Source organism: Pleurodeles waltl, chromosome 12 (assembly GCF_031143425.1).
Source record: "Pleurodeles waltl isolate 20211129_DDA chromosome 12, aPleWal1.hap1.20221129, whole genome shotgun sequence".
Taxonomy (NCBI): Eukaryota; Metazoa; Chordata; class Amphibia; order Caudata; family Salamandridae; genus Pleurodeles; species Pleurodeles waltl.
Window position 1 is genome coordinate 506,221,820 of NC_090451.1, and position 14,123 is coordinate 506,235,942.

At 41.4% G+C, this 14,123-nt stretch overlaps 1 protein-coding gene across 4 annotated transcripts in view; it reads right to left on the reverse strand.

The window, feature by feature from the left end:
- JOSD2 (Josephin domain containing 2) overlaps positions 1-14,123 on the reverse strand; it is a 142,194-nt gene that overhangs the window by 105,010 nt on the left and 23,061 nt on the right. The gene's annotated exons all lie outside the window — the stretch shown is intronic.

Genomic DNA, 14,123 nt, shown 5'->3' on the forward strand with positions numbered 1-14,123 from the left:
CATTATGGATAAGGGGAAGGGCACTGTCTGCAGTTAAGGTAATATTTGTTTCCATATATTAATGGTGTTCAAACCTGTATTTATGGTTCATTAATGAAAAGTCTTTATTATTAGGGTAAGCGCTCTGAGGAAATGTTTTAAGCTCAGACTGCACTACTGACAGTGGTCCCAGTATACAAATGTGTAAAGGTTTGCAAAGTTTAACAATGAGGCTATATAATGTTCATAGGATGCTTTCTGAGCAATTGCAAATAGTTGCAGAAGCTTGAAAGCAAGATTACGTTTTTGCTCTCAAATTAACTGTTCACAAAAAATACAACTAGGAAAAAACATTTTGCTAAACTATGTGAATTTCTAGATTCCATTTCTTTGAAGCATCCTCTACTAAAAGCTTGCTACTACTCGCAAAAAATATTCATAATAGTAAATCATTCCAACCAGTTTAAAAAAGATTAAGCAAACATGAAAATAAACAATCGCTGGCAAAGCCAATAGGTCTGACACTGGTGGTCAGCTTTGTGGTTTTGTCAACGTGTCTCTTGTTTTGACATGGTTTTTGTAAGACTTTATTGTTGTGGGAGCTGTCAGGCCCTCACTGCTATAACAAACACTGGCAAAAGGCAATAATATTTTTGGGTCTCCAAACGAACACATTGCCACAGTAGTCTCTGCCACTGGGAAAAACTACTCCATGTGCCAATATGCTCCTTGTAAAAGAACAGAATGCTGTTACAGTGAAGCCAGTCTATATATAGATAGAGAGACAGAATGGTGATAAAAAACAAAAAGGTACTTGTTAACTCAAGACCTAATTAGGGGCCTAATTCTTAAATAAAGTCACAAAAGTGCACCAATGGTACATGCCTTTGCATTAGTGCATATGTACAGCTTTCATGAATTCACACTAATTTACAGAAGTAGGCCAGGAAATCATACTCCTAGAAAACATTTGTGAACTGCATTATAGCACAAACAAAAATGCATGTGTAGATTTGCTTATTTGGAAATCAGTTGAGCGTTTGTTTACAAATTTCTTTTCTCTCCAAACGTGGAAGAAGTTTTATTTCTGCACATGTTGGAAGTAAATGTCCAACCTTTCTCAGCGTGGGAAAACAATTATAGAAGAGATGGTAAAAAAACAAACTATAAAACATGCAAGTTAGTAAGTTTGAACACACTCCAAAGCGCACTCCAACCGCAAACTTTTGCTTAGAGGCACCTCCAGCTCCAGAATGTAGATCTATGGAAAATGCAGGAATTGCTAGAATTCAAACCCTTCTGTAGGATGAGCCCTGGCATAATTAGAGAGGCTATTAGCGGAATTCTTATATAATGAAATTGCTGCCATAATGTATCACCACATTACGTGGCACCAAACGGACAAGTGTTTTTTTGTTTTCAGGGAAGGCAGATTTATGAAGCAACCTGTCCCACTGACAAGTAGACATTTTATTAAATTCCACACCCCTTCAGACACCTCCTGCCACTCTGGCTCACTATTCCATATACACCAAGTAAAAAAAAAAAAAAAAAAAAAAAAACACAGAATCACTCAACTTCTCACACCACACTCATATCGCATCACACCTGAAGGACCTACCTGGCTCCCTATACACAAACTCAAATTCCTTACCTACACTTTCAAACCACTACATAACAGTGGTCCAGCATACTTCAACACATGCATCTGCTTTCACATACCTTCTGGACAACTCTGCTCATTTGGACTCCTACTTGCATACATCCCACATACATGGAAAACTAGATCAGGCGATTGAGCCTTCTCCTACATAAGAGCGTCTTCCTCACTTCATGAACTCCGTAAGAAGCTGAAGACACAGTTTTTCAAGTAGTACCACTAGGCATGGCTAGGTTCACACCAACTCAGAGCCAGGATACCCCCCTGGGTGATATTGCTCTCTACAAATCTACATACCATAACACGGCCTATGATCAATCGCATCTTTGTCCATAAACAGTAATGTCACTCACTGCCAACCTACATGTCTACACATTAACAGCAAACGGACACCCTCCAACATAAGCCCATTAGAACATCTAGTGCAGGGTAACATCCTGAGCCACCCATCCACCAAAAGTAGTTTTTCACTGTAAGCTTTTCTGCTCATACTCAGCAGTGAATCAACATTCCCCACGTGAGCCTGCACCAAAACACAACACCTCGCAAAGCATTCCAACCTCAACAGCTGCTTCAGTCCTCATCCCACAGAGCACCAAATTGGAGAAAAAGTAATCTGCCCATCCTGCTTCAAAAACCTTTTAGCTCATAAGGTGCACAACACATCTTTCATATAGACGCACTAACAACTACATTAGCAACAGAACATGTAAAACAGCCCTACCTGTACCTTCACACATACAGCATGCCAACAAAGCCATATAACTGGCCACCTAAACACATCCGGCCCAGCAAATGACAACAGTACACCACCCTGAACTGAGATAAATGACTTAACCTCACAAAAAACCATGCCACTGCAATGTAATTAGGCATGGTTATTCCTTTCAAGCAACTGAGATGCATCACTAAACACACCATTAAACAGAGCTATCGTTGCACACACCAGACCCAACAAAACCTTACCATAAGGAGTACAGTCAATGAGAAATCCAGAATCACGTGGAAGGGTAACCCAGACAAAAGATTATATTTGGTAGAGAATACAAATTGGAGAAATGTGCTGCAAAAAAGCTAAAGTATAATTATAAAACTGATTCTCTCTGCCCAATCACTGCAATGACAATTCCTCTGATCTTCTGTCCATTAACCATACATTTTTCTTTTTTTTTTTTAAACTTCAATGCGATTGTTGTTTTCGCATCACAGTTTGCACTTTCCACAAGACTCACATTGGCAGAAAGCAATTACTTCCCTGTTCGCATTTTAAACAAGCATTTGCAATGCAATAGGTCTCATATTTTTGAGTTGGAGCTATTGGCTTTGTACATTCAGAACTGGACTTTTCTTGCCACATAAATTGGTCAAATCGGTCTCCTTTTCCTGCCATGTTTTGGTGGTCACTGGTGGCTACTGACACCAGAAATCACAAGCCCTTGAGGAGAGACAAGAAGATGACTGCACTACCTCGAGTTGTGTAAACAACTGAATAGAAACTGGACAATAAGACTGGAAAAGTATTTTTTTTTTAACAGACTGAAAAGTCTTGCAATCTTTCTTGCCTCACATTTCAACAAGCAGAGCGGCCTGAGAAAATTTATGGCCCCAATAAAGGAGATAAGCAATGCCCTGTGTGTTATGTCGTGAGTGCTAGAAGGGAGGGGCCAAGGAGAGAGAGACTCCAGATGCAATGCAAGGCTAAGCATGTTTCACATCATTGCTTCTTGTTACTTTATCTTGTTCACTTGCAGCTGCTGATACTAGGTCCTGTGTTATATCAAGCCTTGAAACCTTTTTTCTGCTGTTTCTTGATGATGTACTGAGTCTGTAACACTTATGCAGACATTATCAAGACTTCTCTGTCCTCATTTCCGTAAACAAAAGATGCTTATTATGGTTGCTTTCTGCTTTTTTTTTAATGAATTCTAGCCGTAGATTGTTTGTGCATTGTTGTTTTAGAATTGCTACTCTGTTAATTTCGAGTAATATGGCCTTCAGATGAAGGTTTTAAATTTTTCTTGCTATGATCCGTGCACCTTTTTTATTTTAATCACTTTACTTTCTAATTTGTTATTCAAGAGGGTTGTGGTCTTTTTTCAAACACATTTCCGCATATTGTTCTTTGAGGGTGAGATCTTGTGTTGGTGATGGATATGGTAATTATGAGGTCCTCTTTCGGTCATATTCATATTCATATGCTGCATCATTTTTGGACAAATACAAGTATTTCCTTTCCTTCCCCTTTCGATGTACTGCAGCATCACATAACCCACTTTTCTTGATACACGCTGCAGCTTCCAATGTAGGCAAATGCACTGAGCCAGGACTCACCTATGATTGCCCTCTTTTGGTAAATACAGTCCTTACTAGCTTACTCTTATCGCGTCAAGGACAAATCAATGCCCACAACCCTCAAATCTCAGTGGAACCAATCACAGTCACCCTCTAAACTGATGGGTTCTTGTAGAAAACTCTCACCTTATTTCACACATCACTCTCCATTTACCTGCTTCCTCAAGGCTCACTGAACCCAGGGGGCACTCATAGATTTAACCCCTGCCCACAAACCTTGCTTCTGGGACCTATAAGTATAACACACATGTCAAACCTGCAGTTCTGTGTCATGCTTATGTCTGAAATGCAACACGACAGTCCAGTGTTTCCTATGATGCCCAGCCAAGCTGAGTCTGTATGTATACATGTAAATATGCATGCTTGTATGTGGTATTTGGACACCTTCAACCTAGCCAAAAGTCAGTAGAGCGCTGTAAGGGTCCAAGGCAAACACACTGTCAATGTGGGGGAGGCAGCTGGGTTCTGGGAGCAGAGGTGTATTGTTACGGTGGAGTGATGTAGTGTTCTTTAAAGAGAAATGTATTCAACTTTTTCCTAAATGAAAGCAGCTTTGAGGCTGCCATGTTTCTTTTTTATACTCTATTCCGATGGTATCCTGGCTGCAGGTGTGGTCAGAGCCACTGGAGATGCTGATCTCTTTTTGCAACATAGGCAGGTGTTCTGGTCGTGTTGCTTCGACATAGCTGCCAACCTGGTCAACACAGTGGGAGCAGTGAGAGGAATTAACTTTTGATTTATGTTCATACGGGTTGCTCTCTGCCAAGCTCGAATGCTGCTAGAGGCCTCCACCAGTTACCCAAAGTCAAATTATGTGGCAAATTACAGCACTTTTTTACCAGAATTAATTAATTGGTCATTTTTACACATGGTAATACTGTCTGGGCAAAGACTTTACCTCATTAGTGTCAAGTTACCAACTAAATATAGAAACAAGCAAATGAAAGATTACCAGTTAACTTCTGCGAGGGGCTTTCTACTGCATACAAACACATGTACCCGCATGTTTAGTAATTTTTGATCCATCTGAGCTAGAAACATTTTTTTTTGTTAAAATATGCAAATTAGGGAGGGTGGGGCGAGCCAAACTGTGCCAGTTACTATGTTATGTTTGCTATCTATGTGGGATCTACATACCATTCTACTGTGCATGTTTTAACTTTAGCCCTTGCCTCCCTGCTAAACTTCAAAAAAATATGTTGAGAATAAAATCTGCAAATTATGCAGCAAATGATGGATTATGTGGCAAATTCAGCACATCCCCAATTATGCCCCAAAAAGTGTGGCTGCATAATCATAATTCCAGTGGCCCTGTCTACCATCACACCTCACCTCTCATTCATTTTGAAGTAGTGTAATCCATTGCCACAATGATCCCCTCAGAAAGTTTACAACAGTATCACTCACTGGACCATTTTTGCCTGTTCATTAAGTATGTATTTCTGCCACCGTGCACCTCTCCAATATTCACAGTAGTTTCATCCTCAACCCATCTCCAGTAGTATCATCTAGTGATACCGGACTTAGTAGCCTTTACAACAGTGTCCCCACCAAGCCTCTCTGTTCATCTACTACACGTCACTCATTTTGCCCTGAGAATCGCTGCCCAGCCAGACTACTGCTATCATGCCTAGTTACCTGTCACCAGTAATTTCTATGCCAATTCATTGCATTGCCACTCATTATCATGATCCTTTCTCTCCAGCCCACTTGCCAAAAAGTCTCTAACTGACACCATGAACCTCCCACCAATCCACAGCAGTGTAATGCCTAGCTCACTAAGCCTCTTCTTCCATCCATAGAGATGACCTGCCCCGGATGCCTGGCTATTCAGGTAAGCCACACTATAATTAGCCTCTCTGCTAATTCACAGACGTTCCATCCCCTGTCAATCTGAGTTGCTCCTATTAAAAGCAGTATCACTCCCGGAGATATTATGCCTTTAGCTATTCCTTGTACCTTGGCAAAGATAAGACAAGGGACAGCTATCATCATCTATACACTGATGGACGTAATAAATTCCACCTCGAAAGCCAACACACCTGCTCAGGCGAAATGGCAATTTAGAAAAACAAAGGCTTCCACAAAATATTAGACTTAAGAACTCTTTTCCAAAAATGATCTATTGACAAGCAAGAAAAACATGGTGCAAAATCCAAATTGATTATGACATAGAAATCTCAACATTGTCAAAAAGTATGAGAATGTTTTAATTCAAATCCCCGTGACTACTGATCTGCGTTGTGAACGTTCTGGGTAATAAATTAAATGTCAAACACACAAAAGGTGATCTGGGCCTAAATCCATCGTTTTTTTGCTGCCCATGCCATTTCAGTTTGGACCCAGCCATATGCAAATCAGTCTTGACCCTGTTCCCCATGGGAACAGTCCAGCCCAAACTGCTAGGCCAGGTCTTCCCTGGACTGGAAACAAGCATCCTGGGACCGGTTTCGGGATTTCACCCCTCATCAGCCAGGCTAGCTTGAATCCAGTGGCATGGGAAGCACAGGACCCACGTCTGGGCATATGGCTGGGTCCAAACTGGGGTGGCATGGTGAGCAAAAGAACGATGGATTAAACCCAGATCTGTGACTGGGGGTGAGTGTTTGCATTGTCAGCACTCCGTCCATCATCCTTTTGTGTTGCTAAAGTTGCCCTAAGTGGGAAGGGTATGCCCAGACGTGGGCCCCTTGCTCACTGTGCCACTGGATTCAAGCTAGCCTGGCTGATGAGGGGTGAAACCCCGAAACCGGTCCCAGGATGCTTGTTTCCGGTCCAGGGAGGACCTGGCCTGGCAGTTCGGGCTGGACTGTTCCCATGAGGAACAGGGTCAAGACTGATTTGCATATGGCTGGGTCCAAACTGGGGTGGCATGGTGAGCAAAAGAACGATGGATTAAACCCAGATCTGTGACTGGGGGTGAGTGTTTGCATTGTCAGCACTCCGTCCATCATCCTTTTGTGTCTCTTAAATATTCCCCTATGGGTCATATTTGAAAAAAGGGGTACAGCACACAGTGCTGCACCACTTTTCCTGCACCCCTTATCACTCCCCTAAGGCCACCATGTGCGCGCAATACGTAGTTAGAGGGCTAGTGTCAAAAACATTTACGCTAGTCCAGTGCTTTGCAAGATTAGCGTAAAAAATTTGATGCTAATCCTGCAAAGCATCCAGAGCCCCATTGTACCCAAAGGACACCTCCTTTCAACGCCTGCTCTGAGCAGAAGTTAAAAGTACCAGAAAAAAATGATGCAAAGAAATCTGTCAGATTTCTTTGTGCCATTCTTTTGGCCCTTCCTAACAGAGGAATGCCACCTTTGCATACGTTATGCCTGGCGCAGGCATAATGTAGCGCAAATGGGTACAAAGTGGCGCAATGCATGCACTGCGCCACTTTGTAAATATGGCATGGCGTTTTTGGCCTTCTAATGCCACATTAGCGTAAAATAATGACGCTAATGTGCGTCAGAATGGCGCTAAGGGGCTCTTAAATATGCCCTCATATTTTATGTGACTAGCTGAGTGGATTAGTAAAGCCAGCCTTTACAAGTACTTTAAAAAACATGAATATATGTGAAAGGGGAGCAATGGAGAGATGAGGGGCACATTTGCCGGGTGGTAGTGAGTGAAACCGAGGAGAAGGTCATGGGGTGGGGGGCGCCATAATAAACTGTTGCACAGGGCGCCTCCAGTCCTAAAGCCGGCCCTGCTTTTGAGGATCTGGTCTCACAGTTCGGGCTGGGCTGTTCCTATTGGAATAGAGTCAGGGCTGATTTGCACATGGCTGGGTCCAAACTGAGGAGGTATGGTGGGAAAAAGAACGATGGGCTAGAATATTACCCAGAGTTAGACAAATCGCAAGCATTCCTCACATCACCTTTTGTATGTTTATTACAATAAATGTTTCAGTTGCACTTCTGATTTATATTTATGTTCATAAAAATAATGCTCTGTTCATTCACATCCACTATTCAGAGATGGAGGTTGACTTAAATAAACTGAAACCAGATAATCCATTTGGCACTTATAATTATTACAAGTGATCTGAATATGAGGGTAGCATCCACTAAAACTGACTTGGTAATAACAAGCTATTACAATCATGTTTAGTGCTAGCATTGTTCTGTCCATATACTGCTTTACCAGAAGGTAACCATACGAGTGACTAGCTGTAAAAAAAAATTGAATGGACCATCTTAATGGTCCCGGTATGTTAGACTCTCATGCTCACCAGTAATTGTGCAAAGGGTCTCAACCATATCCTAACAACTCCAATATTTTATCAATTTCCAATATTATGCCCTTCAAAAACTTTACTTGTCATGCCAGAATGACAATGACCACTGGCCATTACAGGGTACCTTTCTTAGGAAGACTGAAGGACAAACTGAAAAAGTACTCCAGCTTAGGTAGATTACCCCTGCAGGCAGACAGTAAGAATTGATTTGTCACATTATAAGGAACATGCTTCCTATTTAAACTCATCAGAATAAGAAGACATATCTTTAACGAGCGAAGATAAACAGACGGTATGCAAAAATAACAGATAATGGTGTGGCATAGTTACAAATCGGACTTGGAAATTACTAAAGGGCTACTACAAAATAACGTCACTAAATTGTTTGATCACTTCTGTCAACATCTTAAAAGTAAGATCCATAAGCTACAAAATTGGGAAAAGGTGACCCCAACTACAGATTTAGAATACAAAATAAGTGAATGCGAGAAGAAGTACAAAATACTGCTTATAGAGATAAAATAGCTATTTCAATACACACTGGGGAGGTGATAAATTAAGGCATTTACAGCAACAACAGAAGAGATTTTAGAAGTTAGTAAATGACATCTCACATGGTGACCCCACTTCACCAGCCTGTATGATAACGGAGAAAGTTTGGTTGAGACATTTAGGGCCAGATGTACCAAAGGATTTTACCCATTCTATGTCTATGGGAAAATGCTTTAGTACATATGGCCCTCAACTACTCTGTATGGTAATCCAAAAGTATATGAATTAAAGACATGAATGATAACCTTTTTGTCTAAGCATACTCTCCGTATGGTCATCAATAAAGAAATAATTTGGTCGAGCTGCAGGAACACACAATCTTCCTGCGACCACAATTAAAGTTAACACTGGATGGCGAGCGCACATGCTGCCCTTTTTTAAATGGGTTGCTGAGATGGGTAATATTCCAGACTTGTGGAGGTGTGCAGTGGTAAAGCTAATTCTCAAGAAGGGTAATTTGCAATACCCCTTTTAATTATAGACTCAGAGTTAGAAATGGGGTCTTTAGTTGGCAGTGGTTTTGCACCCTGTCCAAGTAGGGACCCCCACTCTAGTCAGGGTAATGGAGTCACACAGCTAAGAGAACCCCTGCTTACCCACTTGGTAGCTTGACGCAAGAAGTGAGGCTTATCACAGAGGCAATGAGTAAAGAAATTGCACACACACACACACACACAAACAGTAACACAATGAAAACACCACAAAAGTACTTCACACCAGTTTAGTTAAATAAACACTATTTATCTGAGTAAAACAATACCGAAATGACAAAAATCCAACATATACAAGTAAATATACAATTTTTCAAAGATAAAATGTAGGATAGCGCTTAGAAACACAATAGCTCCGACTGAGGCTATCAACATGGCTTTAGGGAGTCTCTTCCAACAGTACAGCGCCAACCCGCGGGAGCACAGGCCTCCTACAGAGTCGTATAGACCCAGTTTAAAGTACCTAGGAAAACAATGAGGAAACAAAGATGTTTCATGGTGTTGGGGTGGTGAGGCTTCGCTAGAGCTGGTTCAGCATTGGTTTCTTAGTGCCACCAAGGAGGTGAGGCGTTATTTCCTTACTGCTTGGCAGGGGAGGTGAGGCATTGGTTCCTTATGGTTGCAAGTGAAGTGTTGTGGGGTTGGCGGCAGGGCAGTGGTTCCCTAGGACAAGGCAGGGTAGATGAATCTAGCAAGTCAAGATGCAAGGCGTGGACTTCAAGGTGTTGCCATCACACCATGGGGCCACAGGTGCTGTGGTGGAGTCAAAGTTCGGTGTCACGGACGTTGGGGACATGGCACTCTGGAGTCATGCTATAGCGGGACTTTGGAGGCACGACGGGTCCTGTGTTGTAGGTCAAGGTCGTTGCATTCAGTGAGGACCACAGGCAGTGGCACTGGGTAGGGGAGCAATGCCGGTTCCAAAGTCGCTCTGAAGTCGATGTACCAGTTTCTTCCTGGTTGCACCAGAACTCACCCCGAAGGGCCCAGGAACTGGATTTGCCACCACGTGGCAAGTCAGAACTCTCAGCAAGTGAGCCAAGGGGCTGGCAGATGAAGTCTTTGATGGCCCTGAGACTTCTTAACTGGAGGCAAGCTCAGTTCAAGCCCCTGGAGACCTGTGGAAAGCAGGTTGTAGAAATCAGATCCAGACCTTTCACTCCCAGGACTGGAGCAGCAAGCAGCAGGCCAGCACGACAAAACAACAGGCAGAGTGGCAGTCCCTCTTACAGCATCCATCTCTCTTCTTCCTGACAGAATGTCCTCAGTCCAGAAGTGTTCTAACTATGAGGTGTCAGAGGTCCAGAAGTTATACCCATTTCTGCATTTGAAGTAGGCAAACTTCAAAGAGAAGTCTTTGTAGCGCACAAGAAGACCCTGGCTTTCCCTGCCCTAGCCCCAGACACACTCCAGCTGGTTAGAGACTGCTTTGTGTGAAGACAGGAACAGCCCTACTCAGGTGCAAGTATCAGCTCTTCCCACCACTCTAGCTCAGGAAGATCCAACAGCCTTGTGATGGGTCATCAGGATATGCAGGGCACACTTCAGCTCCCTTTGCATGACAGTCTAGAGTGAATGCACAAACAGCCCTACTGTCATCATGACCTAGATGTGCATTTATCAGATAAGCAGAGGCACAGAATGGTTAAGAAACAAAATGCCCATTTTCTAAATGTGGCATTTTCAAATTTACAATTCAAAAACCCATTCCACCAAAATATGTATTTTGAAATTGTGAGTTCAGAGACCCCAAAACCCAAATCTCTATCTTGTCTCAATGGGAAATTACACTTAAAGGCTATTCAGGGCAATCCCCTTGGTACCCTATGTAAGAGATAGGTCTTGCAATAGTGAAAGATGAAATTAGCAGTATTTCACTATCAGGATATGTAAAACACACCAGTGCATGTCCTACCTTTTAAATACACTGCACCATGCCTATGGGGCTGCCTTGGCCCTACCTTAGGGGTGACTTACAAAGGGAAGGTTTGGACCTGGCAAGAGGGTGCCCTTGCCAGGTCAACATGGCAATTTAAAATTGCACACACAGACACTTCAATGGCAGGCCTGAGACATGTTTGCAGCGCTTCTCGTGTGGGTGGCACAATCAGTGCTGCAGACCCACTAGTAGCATTTGATTTACAAGCACTGACACACCTGGTGCACTATACTAGGGACTTACTAGTAAATCAAATATGCCTATCATAGATAAGCCAATCAACAATACAATTTATACAGAGAGCATATGGACTTTAGCACTGGTAAAGTGCCCAGAGTCCTAAAGCCAATAAAAACAGGTCAGAAAAAATAGGAGGAAGAAAGCAAACCGTTTCGGGATAACCCTGCAAAAAAGGTCTGGTCCACAATTGGTCTAACAGATATCATATCTGCAATATTTTCAAAAGCTAAATTATTTCACCTAAAAGAATTAATATTGAAAATCAACCTTTTTACCAGTTGTGCAGGAAGGATTTAGGGCTGATCTTCCCACAATGGACTACTGTTTTACACTATGGGCTACAGTGTGGAAAATGACTGATCAGAATAGAAGTGTGAGTACCTGTTTTGTCAGTTTCTGCAGTTTTCAATACAATTCATTGGGGAGCCCTTTGGCACAAAGATGGAACATCCTGACAAGCCTACTATCCATTATCAATTCACTCCATCCTAAAAACGGGGTACAAGTACAGATTGATATGAACAAACTTTTTTGAAAATATATTGGTACATTACATTGCTTTAGACAGGAGTCCGTTTAAGCACTGACATTTTTTGGAATGAATATAGCAGACACTGCTGATGTGCTAAGGGAAGCAACTTTATACTCACCGAAGATGCTTGGAAGTCATACTCCCTGCCTTCTACATGCAGACGACCTGGTGCAGTATAAGGATAGTGCTATAGGTTTGCAAAGAAATTCTGTAGTGCTTTTATCTCATTGTACGTTAAAACATTTAGCAATCAATGCTGAGAAATAAAAAAAATGATGACCTTGGCAAAAGACAATCAAATTTATCATAATGCCTAGGGAATGAAAAAGACAAGCAGGAAAATCCTACAAGTACGGAGGCCTTTGTTACTCAAGAAATTTAAAAACACACTAGCATATGTAATTATTAAGAACTAGGGGTAGTACTGCAGTGGGAGTTTAATGAAATTTAACAAAGCAAATGAAGAGAATTCTCTTTCTCCATTTTTAAAGGCCTACATGGGCAGGCCCTCTTCCATAACCTTATATATGGTTCTGACATGCTCTATGTTGATCCCAAAGTAACATAGGAATTATTAGACAATGGCTGTCAAAAGAGACTAATTAAGATGCATCCTAACTGTAAGATTCAAGGCCAGCAACATCAACTGTATAACCCTCTAGGTCAGCACTAGCAGGAATTGGTTTCTTGACATACTTTAACAAATTATGTAACAATGAGAACTTCGAAAGTGTGTGCTCCTGTCAGAAGGATGCAATTGCATGCAAAAGATTATGGGCAATGGAATTGCTTGATTGTATAAGGAAAATTAGAGAATATAAATTTGGAGGCAAAATTAGTTAAGAACCCTTTCCCTCTAAGACCCTTATGAATTAGTCACCTTTAAGCCCATCTATAAAAATAGAGGTTAATTACTTGTGTAAAAGGCCATCATTTACTCCAATGTAAGCCGTTTTAAGCAATAAGAGTGCATTTCCAAATATAGTCAGATCAGAGGTGTTAAGGTTTTCTACAGGCTGTAACTCATGATATACAAATCGAGAACTAGGATCTAGGGTGAATTTGATTGTGGGCTACTGTATTTCTAGTGAGTGAAATGCAACAATATTCACTTACTGATGGATTGCCCACTTTTTTAAAGTATTTGTAAAATGTGTTTAAAGACATTGTTTGTAAAGTACTCTAACTCGTGACACAGCACTGAGACCTATGAATTTTTAGTTGTACCAACAGATTATAGGTGATTTTGTTTAATGTTTTTAAAACTCTAAATGTATAAAATATTATATTCACTATTTGTATGTTCTTTTGTTGTATGGACAACCTGTCTAAATTCTAAATAAACTTATGAATGATTGTGCCGACCCAGTTCCAGACATCGACCAACAAATACAATGCGATGAATCAAATCTTCACATACAAGACAAAAAAGTTCCAGAACCACATCTACAGCACAAAGTGTGCTATCACCACAAACCTTCTTCAGCTGGATAGCTTTCAGGATAGTCTCAACACAGAACAAGCTCATATCCTTGCTGTTATTGACGCCATCACATAGGAGTACAACATGCCACCTTTCACCACCGTGAAGTCTCCATTGAGAGAAGCACCAGAGCCACTCAACATAAAAAGTGTAATTTATGCAAAGTATATTCATCAACACAATCATAACAGGGCAGATACTTCCACTGTTGATGAAAGCAACTATGGATCCCATCATTCTTGCAAACTACCAACACATCATATGCCTACCGTTCCTCATGAAGATGAAAATGTAGAACGCACTCACCCTCGAACTATAAGACCAAAGAAACAATACCTGTCTTACTATATGAGTGCCAGTTCATATTTAGAACACACTGTTGACTATTACGTGAAGGTCCTGTTTTATATCTCAGAAGCATTTGGCTCTGATGTTGTGTTGGAAATGTCCCTTGCAAGAGTGTCCAGTTATTTTACCCTGCCCTGAGTGCCCAAAAGCAATTAACTGGTATCTGGGTTTTTATTTTGGCTCCAAGCCTCATGATAATATAGCGAGTGCTAAAAGGCCAAGGACTGTCCTTTTACAAATCTGAAGGGGTGCACAGGATGAACTCATTTCTCGCTTTAATAATGCTTAACTACAATTATTAAGTATTGAT